This window comes from Symphalangus syndactylus, chromosome 5, assembly GCF_028878055.3.
Source record: "Symphalangus syndactylus isolate Jambi chromosome 5, NHGRI_mSymSyn1-v2.1_pri, whole genome shotgun sequence".
Taxonomy (NCBI): Eukaryota; Metazoa; Chordata; class Mammalia; order Primates; family Hylobatidae; genus Symphalangus; species Symphalangus syndactylus.
In genome coordinates, this window is record NC_072427.2 from 22,453,585 (window position 1) to 22,470,821 (window position 17,237).

The 17,237-nt window shown below is 37.4% G+C and overlaps 1 protein-coding gene across 3 annotated transcripts in view; it reads right to left on the reverse strand.

The window, feature by feature from the left end:
* Window positions 1–17,237, reverse strand: part of HDGFL3 (HDGF like 3) — a 95,995-nt gene that overhangs the window by 67,385 nt on the left and 11,373 nt on the right. The window lies entirely within an intron of this gene.

Consider the following 17,237-nt stretch of genomic DNA (forward strand, 5'->3'; position numbering starts at 1 on the left):
TCCTAATCAAAGAGAACAGGCACAATTCCTACTTATCCCCAAGTAGCAGGCTTCAGTTTTCTGCCAGTCTGTAGTATTATTCAAATAAGCCAATCACATTCTCCTGTAGGAACCAGGTGGTACCTTACCCTCTTGATACTACAAAACCTGCCTCCCACCGCCCCTGGTGGGGCATTCTGTTTCTGAGTGCAATTCCCATGTGGCCCATGTAGCATGGAGTGTCCTCCTCTCCTAAGCTGTGAGTATATGTAACTAATAAACTGTTGTCTGTCTCATCTGTCCAGTGTTGGGTGTTGTGTGTTCAGCCATCCCTATAACCACAGGGTGGGAATCCCTCCTTTACCAATAGAGTAAATAAGAGGTGATTAAAACACAGATAGGTACCAACATGACGATAATCTAATTAGGAAACAGAGGCAAGGAAATTCCACATGGCTCAAACTTGTATGTGTGGTAGCTTAGAGGTTTTGTTCATTGTAGGAGTCCAGATGGTAGTTGGCGGTGAGAAGTCCTAAGAGCCAGAGGGCTAGGCAAGGATACCAAGGTTCTCCATAGGAAAAGCCCCTTCTCTCAAAAGTGCTCATGGCCTATTTCCTTAGTCCAATCAAATCTCTGCTTAAATATCATCTCATCAGAGATACTTCCTTTACAACCTAACTTGAAGTAGCACCTCTTTCCCTATTATTTTCTATTCCCTTATTCTGATGGATTTTTATTTTTAGCATTTTTCTAATATTCAGTATATGTTTGTCTCTTGACATTAGAGTAATCTCCATGAGGGGAAGACTTGTTCATCCCTGTAGCACTACTGCCTAAAGCAGTACCTGACAAAATGGTAGATGCATAATAAATATCCCTTGAATGCATGATGTTATAAGCCTAGTCCTACGGACCTGGCCAGCTCTTTGTGTGTGTTGTGTGTGAAGGGAAAGGGAGAAAGTAAGGAGGGAAGTATAAGGATTGTCACTTGGGGTGTGTGTGTGTGTGGGGAGGGGGGCAGAGGGAGGTGGTAGGTGGAAATCCAAGACTACAGCTGAAACAGTAGATGCCAAACCTAGCCTCAGGAATTTATTTCAGGATTCAATAGTGGAAAAGGAAAAAAAAAAAAAATAGGGAAGACCAAAGTGTCCTGATTAACTCCGGATCTGACGATGCCCACATTTACACATGGAGGGAATCCATAATCCCTGCTGTGGTGGGGAATAGAAAGGAGAGTTGTGGAATAATGTTCAATAACAAATTACTAATAAAAATTATTATGAGGTTATAGAATAAAGGAGTCTCTATGCATAAGAAAAGAATGGAAGAAAGGCAAGCAAACTTGTCTCTGAGCATGCCAATGAGAAGAATTTTTTGGGCTAGCTGACAAAAAGTGTAGAGAAAAAAACATTTTGGCTATTAAAAAGTTTATGAGGTGTGGTAAATTAGAAAAGGGGAAAAAAACCCAAACTTGTGATGTTGTTATAAAAATGGATTTGGATAAAGAGAAGTCTGCAAATCAGTCAACAAATTTACCGTAGGGGCAGAAGGGAAAATCACAGTATGAAAAAGGAAATGCATACAGGAGAAAGGGGAAAGAATTTTAAAAATATGAGTCTGTTTGTTTAATAAACATGTAACTTATCAATTTTTTTTTTTTTTTTTGAGACGGAGTCTCACTCTGCTGCCCAGGCTGGAATGGAGTGGCACGATGTCAGCTCACTGCAACCTCTACTTCCCAGGTTCAAGCGATTCTCCTGCTTTAACCTCCCAAGTAGCTGGGCCTACAAGCGCGCACCACCATGGCCGGCTAATTTTAGTAGAGACAGGGTTTTGCCATGTTGGCTAGGCTTGTCTCGAACTCCTGACCTCAAGTGATCCACCCACCTTGGCCTCCGAGAGTGCTGGGATTACCGGCGTGAATCACCGTGCCCGGCAATTTAATATTTGAAAAGAACACTGTTAAAAGAACTGCAAGCATGATGATACAGAAACACCTTCCAAAATACTAGTTCGAAAAAATGTATGAAATACCAGGCTGAGTTATCTTCAAATATATAAAAACGACCATCTACTAGTGATAGAACAATCTTACAGCTACAGACATTTTTTCACTCAATAAGACCTTAAAAACATTGTCATTTTAATCTTTAAAATAATTATAAATAATTTTGAGAGGTCATGATATACTTAGAACTTAGTGCTTTTAACTAAGTTGTATACAGCGGATGAAAAGGGGATGTATGCAGGCTGTATAAAGGGGATGAGCCAGATGATTTACTGAGGTCTCTCATTAGCATGTTACATTGCTGATTCTGGAGGAAGAATATATGTGGGGCATTAACTCAGCCTCATAGTATACCTGGGGAGAGGCGTAGTCTCTGACAACTGAAAAAACACAGCTCGAATAGTTAAAAGTGAGGCATTTTGATTTATGATCTTCATTTAAACCTCCAGGGTTTATCCTTTTTCCTTTTTTAATTCTTGTAGTCACTTTTTTTTTTGAGAGGGAGTCTCACTCTGTTGCCCAGGCTGGAGTGCAGTGGTGTGATCTTGGCTCACTGCAGCCTCTGCCTCCTGGGTTCAAGTGACTCTCCTGCCTCAGCCTTCTGAGTAGCTGGGATTACAGACATGCACCACCACGCCTGGCTAATTTTTGTATTTTTAGTAGAGACAGGGTTTCACCATGTTGGCCTGGCTGGTCTTGAACGCCTGACCCCAAGTGATCTGCCCGCCTCAGCCTCCTGAAGTACTGGGATTACAGGCGTGCGCCACCATGCCCGGCCCTTATAGTCACATTTTAAATTAAGTTGTCTGATCTGGCTTATTCCCCCAACGCTGCACCCTCCTCCTCCACAATCCCCCCTGGTCTTCAAAGCAATTGTCCACATAGATTCTATTTTGAACAGGCATAAAACACACTTGCTTTTAGGGTTTATTTTTACTTTTGTTGAGGTAAAACTTAAATGCAGTAAAATACACTGACCCCAAATGTATATTTCATTATTTGGTAATGTGATAAATGCATATACCTATATAACCAATACCTAATCAAGTATAGAACATTTAAGTCATCTCAGACATTTTCCCTGTACTCTCTACCAGTTATTTCCCATTTCTCAGTCTTTTTATGGCTTTTTTATGGCCAGTCTTTTAAATTTTAGTCATTCTAGTAGGTGTGAAGTAGTATCTTCTGTGGATATCTTTTAACAAACTAAAGTGTTATAATGCTTTATGTATTTACTCAAAATAAATGAAAAGGTATGTCCACACAAAGATTTGTACAAGGTTGTTCATAGCAACTTTATTCATAATAGCCTAAATCTGGAAATAGCCCAGGTGTCCTAATGAAAGTGGCCAAACCAACTATGGCATATTCATACAAGGGAATACTACTAATATATACAACAACATGAGTGAATCTTTAAAACACTATGCTAAATGAAAGAAGACTTACACTTGAAACCACAGTAGCTATTGGGTACTATGTTTATTACCTGGGTGACAAAACAATCTGTACACCAAACCCCCATGACATAAAAATAAAAAAGAAACCAATAATAATATATGTGCACAGGGCCTGCCCCAGAAAAAGTATCATTCAAAAAAACAAAAATCGTAGAGTGAAATTATTTCTAAATAATTGGACAATTAAATTTATTGTGCCCTGCTGTCTACAACTTCTCCTTTAAACAGGCCCTCAAAAAACTGAACCAATGAGAACCCGTCTGATTGAATATAAACAGCACCTTGGCCGGGCATGGTGGCTCACGCCTGTAATCCCTGCACTTCGGGAGGCCAAGGCGGGCGGATCACTAGAGGTCAGGAATTTGAGAACAGCCTGGCCAACATGATGAAACCTCATCTCCACTAAAAATACAAAAATTAGCTGGCTGTGGTGGCACACACCTATAATCAGAGGTTGAGGCAGAATTGCTTGAACCCAGGAGGTGGAGGCAGAGGCAGAGGTTGCAGTAAGCAGAGATTGTGCCAGTGCACTCCAGCCTGGGCAACAGAGTGAGACTCCATCTCAAAAAAAAAAAAAAAAAAAAAAAGTACCTCTTCCCACTGCAAAGAGTTTGGTAGGGGTTTCCAGTTCTAAACCTGGTTTAAATTTCTAGGAACTTTTATTCGCAGAACTTTAACCTTACCTTTGCCATCTCCCCAATAATGACTCTTAGCTGGCCCTCCTCCAGCAAAATTTCCCCAGTCATATGCAAGATTTTATATATTTCATTTTAATGGGAAAAGAATTCACTGCTTTACTCAGATCTTCCAAGCCTTGCCTCTCCCACCAAAAAATTTAAAGAAAGATAATCATGTACAGAAAGCTAAATTCAGATACATGTAAATCCAGTTCATAACAGTTGTGCCAATTTGGGCACATCTTTTATTTTCGGTGTCAATTTCAGAGGGCTTTAAGTTGTTAACACAAAAATGATATGCAATATCAACTTTTTTACCCTTGAATTCTGTTTTCTCTTACATAAATACTGCCAACTCTTTGTTTTATTCAAGTCTGATAAATAGGGCTTTCCAATTTGGAGGTAATTTTTGCCTTCTACTATCTGTGTTAAGTCAGTGTTTTATAAGCAACATATTGTTGGATTTTATTTATCAGTCCAAATGGAAACCATTTATGCTTGTACTATGATGTCTGGCTTTTTATGCTTGTTTTCTCTCTTCATGTTTATCTTTATTCTATGAATAAGGTACTCAGATACCTCATTCTTAATTCTATAATTAGATATTTCAAGAACACTATTAAAACAACTTATACAATATAATCAATGTTAATAATACAATTACTATTATAAAATATTTTATCTATTCTAATCTGAAATAAGGTACTTAGTGCTTTCCTCTTCCTTTCCCTTTCCCATTCTTTATGAATCTTTCCTCCATCTTCTCTACTAGGTTCCACTGTTTGGTTTAATAAATTAGGTAGTACTGTAATCACTTTTATTGCTACAATAACTTCAGGAAACTACCCAGGGCAGATGTCTTCAAAAAAAGAGCAGGAAGAAGGCAAACGGCAGATGAAATGAGATGTCAATATGGAACTACTCGAGTGTCAGTTGCAAGGGAAAATCCAAGACCACAGATAATACATTTCCATTAAGAGGTGGGTAACCATTACCAGACTTGCAAAGAATGTGGTAAAGACCCTTGTAAACTTTCACTCTCATACAACAACAAAGGGTTTTGGAGAAGTCAAGAGGAGAGTTGGAGGTTATTAGGAGATAATTTTTAGGAAAAGCTATGTGTATGCTGTGGGTCTCAGCACCCTTTTTTCTTTTATTTATTTATTTTTTGAGACTGAGTCTCACTCTGTCGCCCAGGCTGGAGTGCAGTGGCACAATCTTGGCTCACTGCAACCTCTGCCTCCCAGGTTCAAGCAATTCTCCTGCCTCAGCCTCCCGAGTAGCTGGGATTACAGGCGCCCACCACCACGCCCAGCTAACTTTTGTATTTTTAGCAGAGACAGGGTTTCACCATGTTGGCCAGGCTGGTCTCGAACTCCTGACCTCAGGCAATCCTCCCGTCTCCGCCTCCCAAAGTGTGCCCGGCCTAGAAGCTTTAAGAAGACTGCTTGGAGAGCTTAAGGTAAGTCTTCAAGAGCCTAGAAGTCATAGAATGCTGGTATTTGACTCAAGCCCAAGAAATCTTTAGAGCACAGAACTTTCTGGTTAGTTGGTCTGATGGCAGAGTGAAATGGGTGACTGCACTGGGACTGGCTCGCACTCTCAGAGTTTCTTGTGGTAAAGAATGTAAGTTTTTCACAGACCATCAGCTAGAGACAGTGTGAGGTTGTCTTAAATCCTGTCAAAGAGGCTACCCAGAGGTGAGAGGACCATAGCAGAAAAAAGCTGAAAATATACCATGAGATGTCCCTGGAAGAGGGAGTTTTAAGTGACCACTTCAAGAGAGATGCATTTGCCTGTACTGAGAAGTGAAGATGAGATAATCCCAGGAACACTGGTGATGGAGGTGGCAGGTTGTTTCTAAAATGGCTTCCAGTGATCCCCACTCCTGATATTCCTATCCTTGCATAAAATCCCCTCTCCCTGAGTATGTGCTGGATCTAGTTACTTACTTATAATGAATGGAACATGGCAAAGGGGACTGGATGCCACTTCTAAGATTAGGTTACAAAAAACTATGACTTCTATATTGCTGACTCTTGCTCTCTTACTTGTCTGCTCTGACGAAGCCGGCTGCCATGTTGTCAGTTATTCTCTGAAGCCTACATGGCAAGAAGCCTAAGGCAGGCTCTGGCCAACATCTCATGAAGAAATGAGGCCCTTAGGCCAACAACCCATGAGGAACTGAATCCCATCAACAACTACTTAAGTGAGCTTGAAGGTGTATCTACTCTCTAGTCAAGCCTTAAGATGACTGCCCTTGTGGGAGACCCAGAGCCAGAGGATCCAGGTCGGTCATGCCTGGATTCCAGAACCACAGAAATCGTGACTAAATGTGTATTGTTTTAAGCCATTATGTTTTAGAGCAACTTGTTATACAGCAAAATATAATTATTATGGAGTAGCTCTGAAGAAACTACAAAAAGAGTTCAAGAACAAAGCAGGAGACACCAGACAAGGGTGTTCATGATTCAGATATTCAGTTAGACTTACCACTCAACTGAACACTACTAGCTGCTTATGGATTTGATATTAACCTATTCTAATTTCCATTCTAAGTCTCATTTAGTTTATACTCAAACTATTGGTTAAAGACGGAAAGCTAAGACAGCAAAAGAACATAGATGTTCAAATAGAAGTTAATGAAGAGCACAAAATAGTAATCCGGTAAATTTATTTCAAAATTTTCTGTATTCTGAAATAATATCTTCTACAGCAACCTGGATGAAACCGAAGGCCATTATTTTAAGTGAAGTAACTCAAGAATAAAAAACCAAATACTACATGTTCTTACTTGAGTGAGAGCTAAACTATGGGTACCCAAAGGCATACAGAGTGGTATAATGGACACTGGAGATTCAGAAGGGAAGAGGGTGGGAGGGGGGCGAGGGATGAAAAACTACCTACTGGGTACAATGCATACTTAGGTGATGGTGCACTAAAATCCTAGACTTTACCACAATATAATGCATCCATGTAACCAACAACCACTTGTACCCCATAAAGATATTGAAAAATAAATAATTCTTTAAAAACAAAATTATCTTTAGTCTATCTGTAAATTGGATTTATCTCATCAATATTAGCATTCTCCATCTGAACCAGTACTGAAAAGAGAAAAAAAATGGTGATGAATATATCCCAAATTAGCATTTTACTTTAAAAAATTAATTATACTTTAGGATTCTCATTTTGGTGACTATCTTTTCATGTCATATATATACACACATGTATTTTACATAAATGGGCTGTATGTCACAGAAGCTACTTTTCTTGGAAATTCTTTTTTTTTTTTTTAAACAGAGACATTGTTTGTTTGTTAATTGAGTTAGTGGAGGCTTACCCCTAAACCTTCCCCCAGACTTGCTCTTCCCCAGGTAATCACTACTTATAACAAAGTATGCTTTTCTCCATGTTCATATACATAATCATATACAAATGTTACATGGGCAGAGTTTTTTTTTTTTTTTTTTTTGTGGAGGACTACTCTGTGTCTCTCTCTCTCAACACACAGCACCACAAATACACACACAGGAATCATACTTTATAAAATTCTCTGAATCATGAAAAGTCCTTGCAGTCAATTGCCATAAATTTAATTAATTTGTTTTTAATGGCCGCATAATAATACAGTGATTGGATAACCTAAAATTTATTTAACCTTTCCCCAGGGATGGGCATTTACCTTGTTTTCAGTGCTTTTCCCCTTAGAAAAAGGCTGCAGTGGCCGGGCGTGGTAGCTCACGCCTGTAATCCCAGCACTTTGGGAGGCTGAGGCGGGTGGATCACCTAAGGTCAGGAGTTCGAGACCAGCCTGACCAACATGGAGAAACTCCGTCTCTAATAAAAATACAAAATTAGCCGGGCGTGGTGGCACATGCCTGTAATCCCAGCTACTCGGGAGGCTGAGGCAGGAGAATTGCTTGAACCTGGGAGGCGGAGGTTGCAGTGAGCTGAGATCGTGCCAGTGCACTCTGGCCTGGGCAACAAGAGCTAAACTCCATCCCAAAAAAAAAAAAAAAAAAAAAAAAAAAAAGGAAAAGGCTGCAGTAAACACACATTTTTATGCACTGGTGCTTCTATTTACATGGGATAGACTTTTAGGAGCTTGCTGGATCATAGATTAGAGGTATTTTCCATTTTAGCAGATATTACCAGACCACATTTTTTAAAGGCTATAATAATTTACATTTCAACCAGAGTATGAAAATGACTTCCCTTCCAATCTTTGACAGCATTAGACATTATTGCTCTTTTAAATTTGCATTTCCCTGATTAATGGTGAGGTTAAGCATCTTTTCATAAGTTTACCGGCCATCAGGATTTGCCTTTCAGTGAACTGCCTATTAATATCATTTTTGCATTTTCCTACAGGGTTATTTATTTTTATTTATTTTTTTGAGACAGGGTTTCACTCTGTCGCCCAGGCTGGAGGGCAGTGGTATCTCAGCACACTGCAACCTCTGCCTGCTGGTTCAAGCAATTCTCGCGCCTCAGCCTCCTGAGTAGCTGGGACTACAGGGGTGCATCACCACTATACCCAGCTAATTTTTGTATGTTTTAGTAGAGATGGGGTTTCACCATTGTTGGCCAGGTTGAACTCCTGACCTCAGATGATCCACCTGCCTTGGCCTTCCAAAACCTGGGATGACAGTATTTTTTAAAGACAACTATTAATTTATAATATACTCATCTGATATGTACAATTTCCACTGCATATTTATTCACTTTGTAATGTATCCATTGACATATTTTCTTCTCGGGTTCCAGGATGCCATAGTCTCGTAATATATTTTTTTCCCTATCTTACCATCCACTTCTTATGAGTCTCCTTTCATAGCCCCTATTCTCTTCTCTACCTACCTACACTTACTCCCTTGGTGATTTCATCTGGTTCTATGGTTTTAAATGCCACCTGTATGTTGATGAGTCTCATATTTCTATCTTCAAACTCCAGACCTCTCATACGAGCTTCAGACTCACATATTGGGTGTCTCATTGGCATTTCTAAAATGAACTCTTAACATCTTGTGGCCTAATCTACTTAGCTTTCAAGATTCTCCATGTGAGTAAAGGGCATCACCATCCATCCAGCTGCCCTTACCAGAACCTGGAATTCATTATTGATTTATTCCTCTCCCTCACAGACATATCTTATTCATCACTGTGTCCTTCAATTATACCCCAAAACATGTCACCAAACTAACTACTTCTTTCTACATCCACTGCTACTCTACCCCATCCCTATCTACTCCACTATCATCCAAACTTCTATGAAAGCCTCCCAACTGGGCCCTTTGAATCTACCTTCCCCTACCCCACCCCTCCCTTTGCCCCCAACAATCAATTCTTCAGTCCCTGAATATAAATCAGATCATGTAATTCACCTGCTTAAAACTCTCCTATGACTTTCCATCATACTTTAAAAACTCTAAACTTGTTACTAAACTATAAGGCCTTACATGATATGGCTTTGTCTACCTAGCTGAATTCATCTTCTGTCCTTCTCCCCCAGGTCCTAGCTCACTCTCTCTGCGCCTCATTTGCCTTCTTGCTTTTCCTTGATTATGCTGAGCTCATTCCTACTTTTTCCCCAGAACATCCAACTCTGCTGAAGTGTCACATTTCCACAAAAGTCTTCCTTTGTTATACAGAAACACACAGACAATATCACATACATGCTAGCCTCTTACTTTGCTTCATCTTTTTCCATACCTTTCCCGGCTACATTAAATTACATAATTACTCTGCTTGCTTACTAATTCATATCTCCCCCTCTAAACTAAAACATAAGCTTCATGAAGACAGAAGATGTGTCCATCTTGTTCACTGTTAAATCCCTGGCACTCAGAACAGTAATCTGGCATACAGCGGGAATTCAATCTTTTTTTTAAAATAATGGGTAAATATTGCTTTATTATTTTTGACACTGATAATTGCAAAGGTACTCCAATTAACTACATTGAAAGCAACCAATGTATAGCTGTAGCTCATTCATATTTAGTGCAGTATAATATCCTGTTATGTCAATAACTACAATTTAACTTTTCATCCTCCATCAAAAAGCTTGGGTTCTATGATTCCAGCACTTTGAGAGGCCAATGTGGGATGACTGCTTGAGTCCAGGAGTTCAAGACCAGCCTGGGCAACATAGTGAGACCTCATCTCTACAAAACAAAACAAAAAAATTAGCTGGGTGTGGTGGGTGTGCCTGTAGTCCCAGCTACTTAGGCACAGAGTCTGAGGTAAGAGGATTGCTTGAGCCTGGGAGTTTAAGCCTGCAGTGAGCCATGATTATGCCACTATACTCCAGCCTGGGCAACAGAGCTGAACCCTGTCTCAAAAAAAAAAGGCTTGGTCATTTACAAATTTTGTTCACCATGATGAATCCTGTTGTAAAATTCTTGTACATATCTTCTGTTATATGTATTTCTCTAGAGTGTACAACCAGGATTAGAGATGCTAAGTCAGAAAGTATGCAAAATTCAACTTTACAACATAAAGTGAAATTGTTTTCCAAAGGGGTTGGACCAGTATATACTTCTTCAGTATTGTATAAGAGTTTCTGTTCACCCATATCCTCTTCAACATATGATACTGGCAAACCTTTTAATTTTTGGCAGTCTCATATTGATCTTATACTTTGCATTTCTTGATTACTTATGAGGCAGAGCATCTTTTCATATATTTATAGGCCATATGTATTTTTTCTATGAAATGGCTGTTCATGTCTTTTGCCCATTTTCCTATTGAGCTTTTGTCTTTTTCTTACTGACTCATTCTGTATACTAAAGCTTTATTGGTTGTATGTATGGCAAGCATCTTCTCCCATTTTGTGGCTTATCTTTTCAATTTCAATATACGGTTTTTCAGTGAACAAAAGCACTTGATTTTGATGTACACAATTATTAATCTTTCCTTTTATGGCTAGTTCTTTCTATGTCTTGTCAGGAAATTCTTCCTTACTCCAGGGACACAATGATATTTTCCCACAGGCCCTAAAAGCTTTCCACACTTTTATCCATGTAGAAACAATTTTTGTACATGGTGTGAATTAAGGATCTAATTTCATATGGATACTATGAAAGTTAACCCATATGGATATTTAACCTATATGGATAACTAATCATATCAGTGTTTTTAAAAAAGTTTCTCCTTTCCTCCCCTTGATCTTGAATTCCATATCAAGAATTCCATCTATCTGTGGGCCGGTTTCTGTATTCACTTTCTATTCTGCTGGTTAATACATCTCTCCCTGAGCCAAAAGCGGTCTTAATTTACTATTGATTATCATTCGAACAATTCTGTGTGTTGATAAGTGATAGGACAAGTCTCACCACCTTATTCTTCTTGTTCAGAAATGTCTTGTTTTGGCTGTCTTTATACACGCATTTGAAAGAACAGAAATAAAAAGAAAACATAATTAAACACACATTTATAAAATCAGCAAGGACTAAAAGATACCTAACAATATATCTAAAATATATGTACAGAAAATTACAAAACCATTTTAAAACATTTAAGAAGGCCTAAATAAATACAAAAATAAGCCACAGTCACGGATTAGATGCCTCAATATTCTAAGATGTCAATTCTTCCCATACTAATCCAAAGATATAATCCAAATTCCAACAGTTAACTGTGAATCTCAACAAGCTAATTCTGTTTGTCCCAATTTTTTATTGGAAACATATAAAATTGTAAGTTTAAGACTTTAACTAAAGTATGTATTGGAATCTAACATGTTATAAACCTTGTCAATTTCCAACTATGTCTGTTATTAAGGTGAGGAAAACTTTCTTTTGTTATACTCTGGATATGTTCCTCAAAGTCTGTCATTTATTTGGCTAATTTATTTTCAGTAACATTGATTCTTCTGCTTGTTATCTTTGGATGTATATCCTAGACTGATACCAGACAAAAGGCAAAAATCACCGAATCAAAGCACAAGTATGATAATCCACCAAATGTCTCAAAAACTTAACCTATGGTAGCATTAATAACATTGTAAAGATTTAGAACCATCTGTTAAATGCATCCTATTGTAACTTATCTCTCTTTTTTTTTTTTTTTTTTTTTTTGAGACAGAGTTTCGCTCTTGTGACCCAGGCTGGAATGCAACAGTGCAATCCTGGCTCACTGCAACCCCTGCCTCCCAGGTTCAAGCAATTCTCCTGCCTCAGCCTCCCAAGTAGCTGGGGTTAGAGATGCCTGCCACCAAGCCTGGTTAATTTTTTGTATTTTTGTAGAGGCGGGGTTTCACCATGTTGGCCAGGCTGGTCTCGAACTCCTGACCTCAGGTGATCCACCTACCTCGGCCTCCCAAAGTGCTGGGATTACAGGCATGAGCCACAGTGCCTGGCCTGTAACTCATCTCTTTCTAAGGATACAGATATGAAGATAGTTTTGACTTTCTGCCAAAAGTTCCAATCTAAAAATAAAAAACAAAACAAAACAAATTTTGATAGACATGCACTCCTGACAGGGTTGCTAAACAAACATTTAATTATGGAAAGCAAACAGTAGGAAGAAAATACCAATATATGCCACAGTTAAGAGAGCAGACATGGTGAGTACTTTGATTAGGAAGCTAATATTAATTTTTGATGAGTCAATGTAGTTCTCAATAAAATAAGAAAAAAGGCACAATGAATGCGCTAATTGTAATATTTCCATAAGTACAGGTTAAGACTTGGTTTTGGGGACATAAATGTCTAGAAAAGACAGCATTTTTTGGATAATTTTTTCAGAAATAATCTCCTTCAGTTTATGTCTCAAGGATGAAATTCATCACAGGAAAATTTGAAAAATTCTAGGCATAAAACAAAATCTTAAGTTTTGAGTCTTAAGATATGCCTGTTTGAAACAAATAAAAGTGGTAGCTCAACCAATCCATCTTGACCACCTTATATGTACAACATCTGATTCAATCATTTAAATAATCAAACACAGGCATTTTCTGAACACTACCTTACTTTCTTTGTTCTCGATTCTAACCAATTGCCTCATTTAAGGACAGGACTGGGCAACCTTCTGAGGTTTGTCTTTAGTCTTAGCTCTTTATCTTCCAATAACTTCCTCTCTTGTTCTATTCCGTGTAACACAATGTCACCACAGGACCTTAATTCATCGCTCCTGCCTTTACCACATATGGACTTCCATAAAAACTCACTGTCCTGGGACATCTCTTCCAGAGTCCCGTTCTCTGCTTATTTGAATAAATTACAGTAAGCACAAAAATCAAGAGTGAAAAAAGGCAATCCATGCAGTGGGAAAAAATTATTTGCAAATCATAGATCTCATAAGAAGCTAACATCCAGAACATATGATTAAGTCCTACAACTCAACAACCACCACCAGTTTTTGCTGATTAAAAAATGGGCGAAGGACAATAGACATTATTCCAAAGAAGATATACAAATGGCCAATAAGCACACGAAAAGATGCCCAACGTTACTGCTCATTAAGGAAGTGCAAGTCAAAACCATGAGATACCACCTCACACCCATTAGGATTCCTACTTTGAAAAAAACAGAAAATAAGCATTGGCAAGGAAGTAAAGAAATTGGAACCCTTGTGCACTGTTGGTGAGAATGTAAAATGGTGCAGTTCCTATGGAAAACAGTACGGTGTTTCCTCAAAATATTAAAAATATAATTACCATATTGAAGTAGAAGGCAGGGCTTAGACCCTGGACCAGATTGAAGACTAGCAGAAACAGGAAAAATACAAAAGCAACTCTCCATAGGACACACCTACCAGTGCCATGTCAATTTACCATTGCCAGCACAACATCTGGAAGTTATTGCCCCTTTCCATGGCAACGACACAATGACCCAGAAGTTACAATCCTTTTTCTAGGAATTTCTACATAATCTGTCCCTTAATTTCCATGTAATTAAAAGTGGATATAAATATGACTGCAGAACTGCCCCTGAACTGCTACTCTGGGTACACTGCCTATAGGGTAGCCTATAGGGTAGCCGCACTCTGCAAGGGGCAGTACCTCTGCTGCTGCTGTTATACACTGCCACGTTAATAAAAGTTGCTGACTGACACCACCACCACCTCACCCATGAATTCTTTCCTGGGCAAAGCCAAGAACCCTCCCAAGCTAAGCCCCAATTTGGGGGCTCACCTGTCCTGTATCAATATGAGCCAGCAATTCCACTTCTGGTTACATACTCCAAAGAACAGAAAGTAGGGTCTTGAAGAGATAGTTGTACATTCATGTTCATAACAGCATCATTCACAATAAGCAAAAGGTGAAAAAAACTCAGGTATCCATCAATGGATGAATAAACAAAATGTTTTACACATACACAATAGTATATTATTCAGTCTCAAAAAGGAAGAAAATCTGGACATACATGAACCTCAAGGATATTATGCTAAGTGAAATAAGCCACTCACAAAAAAACACATACCATATAATTCCATTTATATGAGGTACCCAGAGTAGTCCATTCATAGAGACAGAAGGTAGAGTGGTGATTGCCAGGGACTAGGTAGCAGGGAACGGAGAGTTATTTTTTAATGGGTATAGTTTGTTTTGCAAGATGAAAAGAGTTCTGGAGATAGAGAGTGGTGATGGTTACAAAACAATGTACTTAATATTACATAAACTATACACTTAAAATGATTATTAAGATAGTATAAATTACATTCTATGTATTTTTACCACAATTAAATATTTTTTTTTAAATTACAATGAGCACATAAAAAGCTTATTCCAAGTCTGGTTTTCACCTTTTCTTTACCTAAAATAAATTCAGGGTTTCTGCCTAATTGTCAAAGTGATTAGTGTGAATTCCTTATTTCCTTTCACTTCCTCCTGGCATCCTATGGAGGTGGGTGCAGACAGCAATGAATTTTAGTGCAGTTCCCTTCCACTTACTTACTCTGTAACTGAGCAAGTCAGTTGGTAAAAGAGATTAATGCATTTTAGCTTTCTCATCCCTTCCAAAATAACAACACTGAAAATCATCTTAAATCTTATGTCTCAGAAGGTACTATCATTTAAATTTTCATTAAAGACTTTGAAATTGTCTGCAGGGAAGGAAAAAGCAATAGAACAAAATGTAAAGGAGGGTTCACTCAGGATGCAGTGTTATCTCTTTCGAATGGTAAGACTATATAGTTGTATTACAAATAATGTAGACAGTTCTAAAAACTACATTTCAACGTCATATAACAAAAAAAGCTGAAACCCAGTCTTTTTGTAATAAATTGCCAATTAAAAATGTCTCCATGTATTCTCTTTTCCATGTTCTTAGTCGGTTTTAGTTCATTCCTGTTCATTTAGTCTAATTGCAAAGATAGAAAAATCCTGTCATCATATTTCAGAAAAATATTGGGCAAAAAACTTGAGGACTGTATTTGTGACTAATTGTATAACAGGTTATTTTAGTTTCTGTTACGTGGAAAGTGTAAAACATTCTAACAAAGGGTTTTTAATGTAGATTTTTTTTTGCACCCATGCTGTTGATTGCTAACTGTAATAGTCTGATCATGATGCTGAATAAATGTGTCTTCTTAAAAAAAGTAAAAGAAAAATATTGTCATCGAGATCTACATATATTGCACTTGTATTCCTCTATGTACATGTTTCTGTTCCTTAATCTATCTCAAGCTCTTTAATGGTAAAATCATGTCTTATTAATTTTTATAATGCTAAGTCTATCACAGTTACTAACCGAGAAGAGATACTCAATAAATACCTAATGAGATTATAATGATAGAACATTAATGTTACCCAATTCACATAGCTCTACCTTCACATGGAAATAACTGACAATTTAAAAAGTAAAAGTTTCAATGACAGAAATTAAGAATGTTATATGCTTAAATGCTTAAAACCAGGTTCTTATAAAATTTGGCAAAGAATGAAAAAAGGAAAAAAAATCTCCTAGGAATGGTTAAAAAAATTAAGTTACATATACTTACATCTTAAAACAAAACAGAAAAGTTTTGAGTCAAATGCTGGATAAAGATGTATTAGTGAAATACAAACAAAAATGAAAACAGATTACAAGACTAATATCCAACAAAGTACTATAACTCATGTGCTAGAAAGTATGAAATAGCAGATCACTATATTTTGACTCCATCCTCAAGTTACAAGTTATACACATTTATGTGCCAAATAAAGCCCTGACATTTATTAAATAAATGGTCAAAAAAGGGGACAGATATGTAGAAATATAATAGATATGTTAGATTTATATACCTCTTCATTTTGGAGAGAGTAGTTGACAAAAAATAAACATTAAGAATTTAAAAAAATATATTAGTAAATATCAATATATTTATATTTGTCCATTACATTTCTTGACTTATTAAGTCAATATACTTATTGACTCCTAAAGAAGCTTTCTTTTCAGGAATACAAAAAACATTTTTTAAAAGTTGATCACATATGAAAACTAAATGAATTAAAATAGTTAAAAAGGATACATAATCAGACTACAAGGTAACCATATTAAAAAACAACAAAGCATTACATACAAACTCTTCAGCCAGTTGTAATTCCTAAAATTCTCTCCTAAATATCTCTTGGGCCAACTCAGAAATGAAAATCACAAAACCTATTTTGAAAATGACTATAAAACACCAATTATTCAAATCTACATCATGAAGCCAAATATGACCTGAGGAAAATCAGCTTTAAAAGTTTTCATTTTCAAGAAGATTTCAAAGAAATTAAGTAAGACTTTATTTCATTAAGTTTGAAACAGAAGAAAAGAAAAATATACTTGGGGAAAGGTAGTGAAGATGAGATCAGAAGTTAATGATTTAGACAAAAAAAAAAAGAATTGATTAACAAAAAGGGGGAAACAAAAATCCAAGACGATTAGAGAGGGTTAGAGAGAGATGATTTTCATTTATAAGCAAAGGATAGGAAGGTGCAGTTCAAGCCTGTTGGCATCTATTTTCTCTATGAAGTATGAAGGTAAAACAATTTGCTGAAAATGAGGGGAAAAGGCTGGAAGAGAACAGTAAATGTATCTACTAACATCTGAGGATGATGCACAAAGAACTGACCTAGGGCATGCCCACTCTTGTTAAGCTGCACTACTTTTGTCATTTGCTTTTACAATATAAAAATAAGGG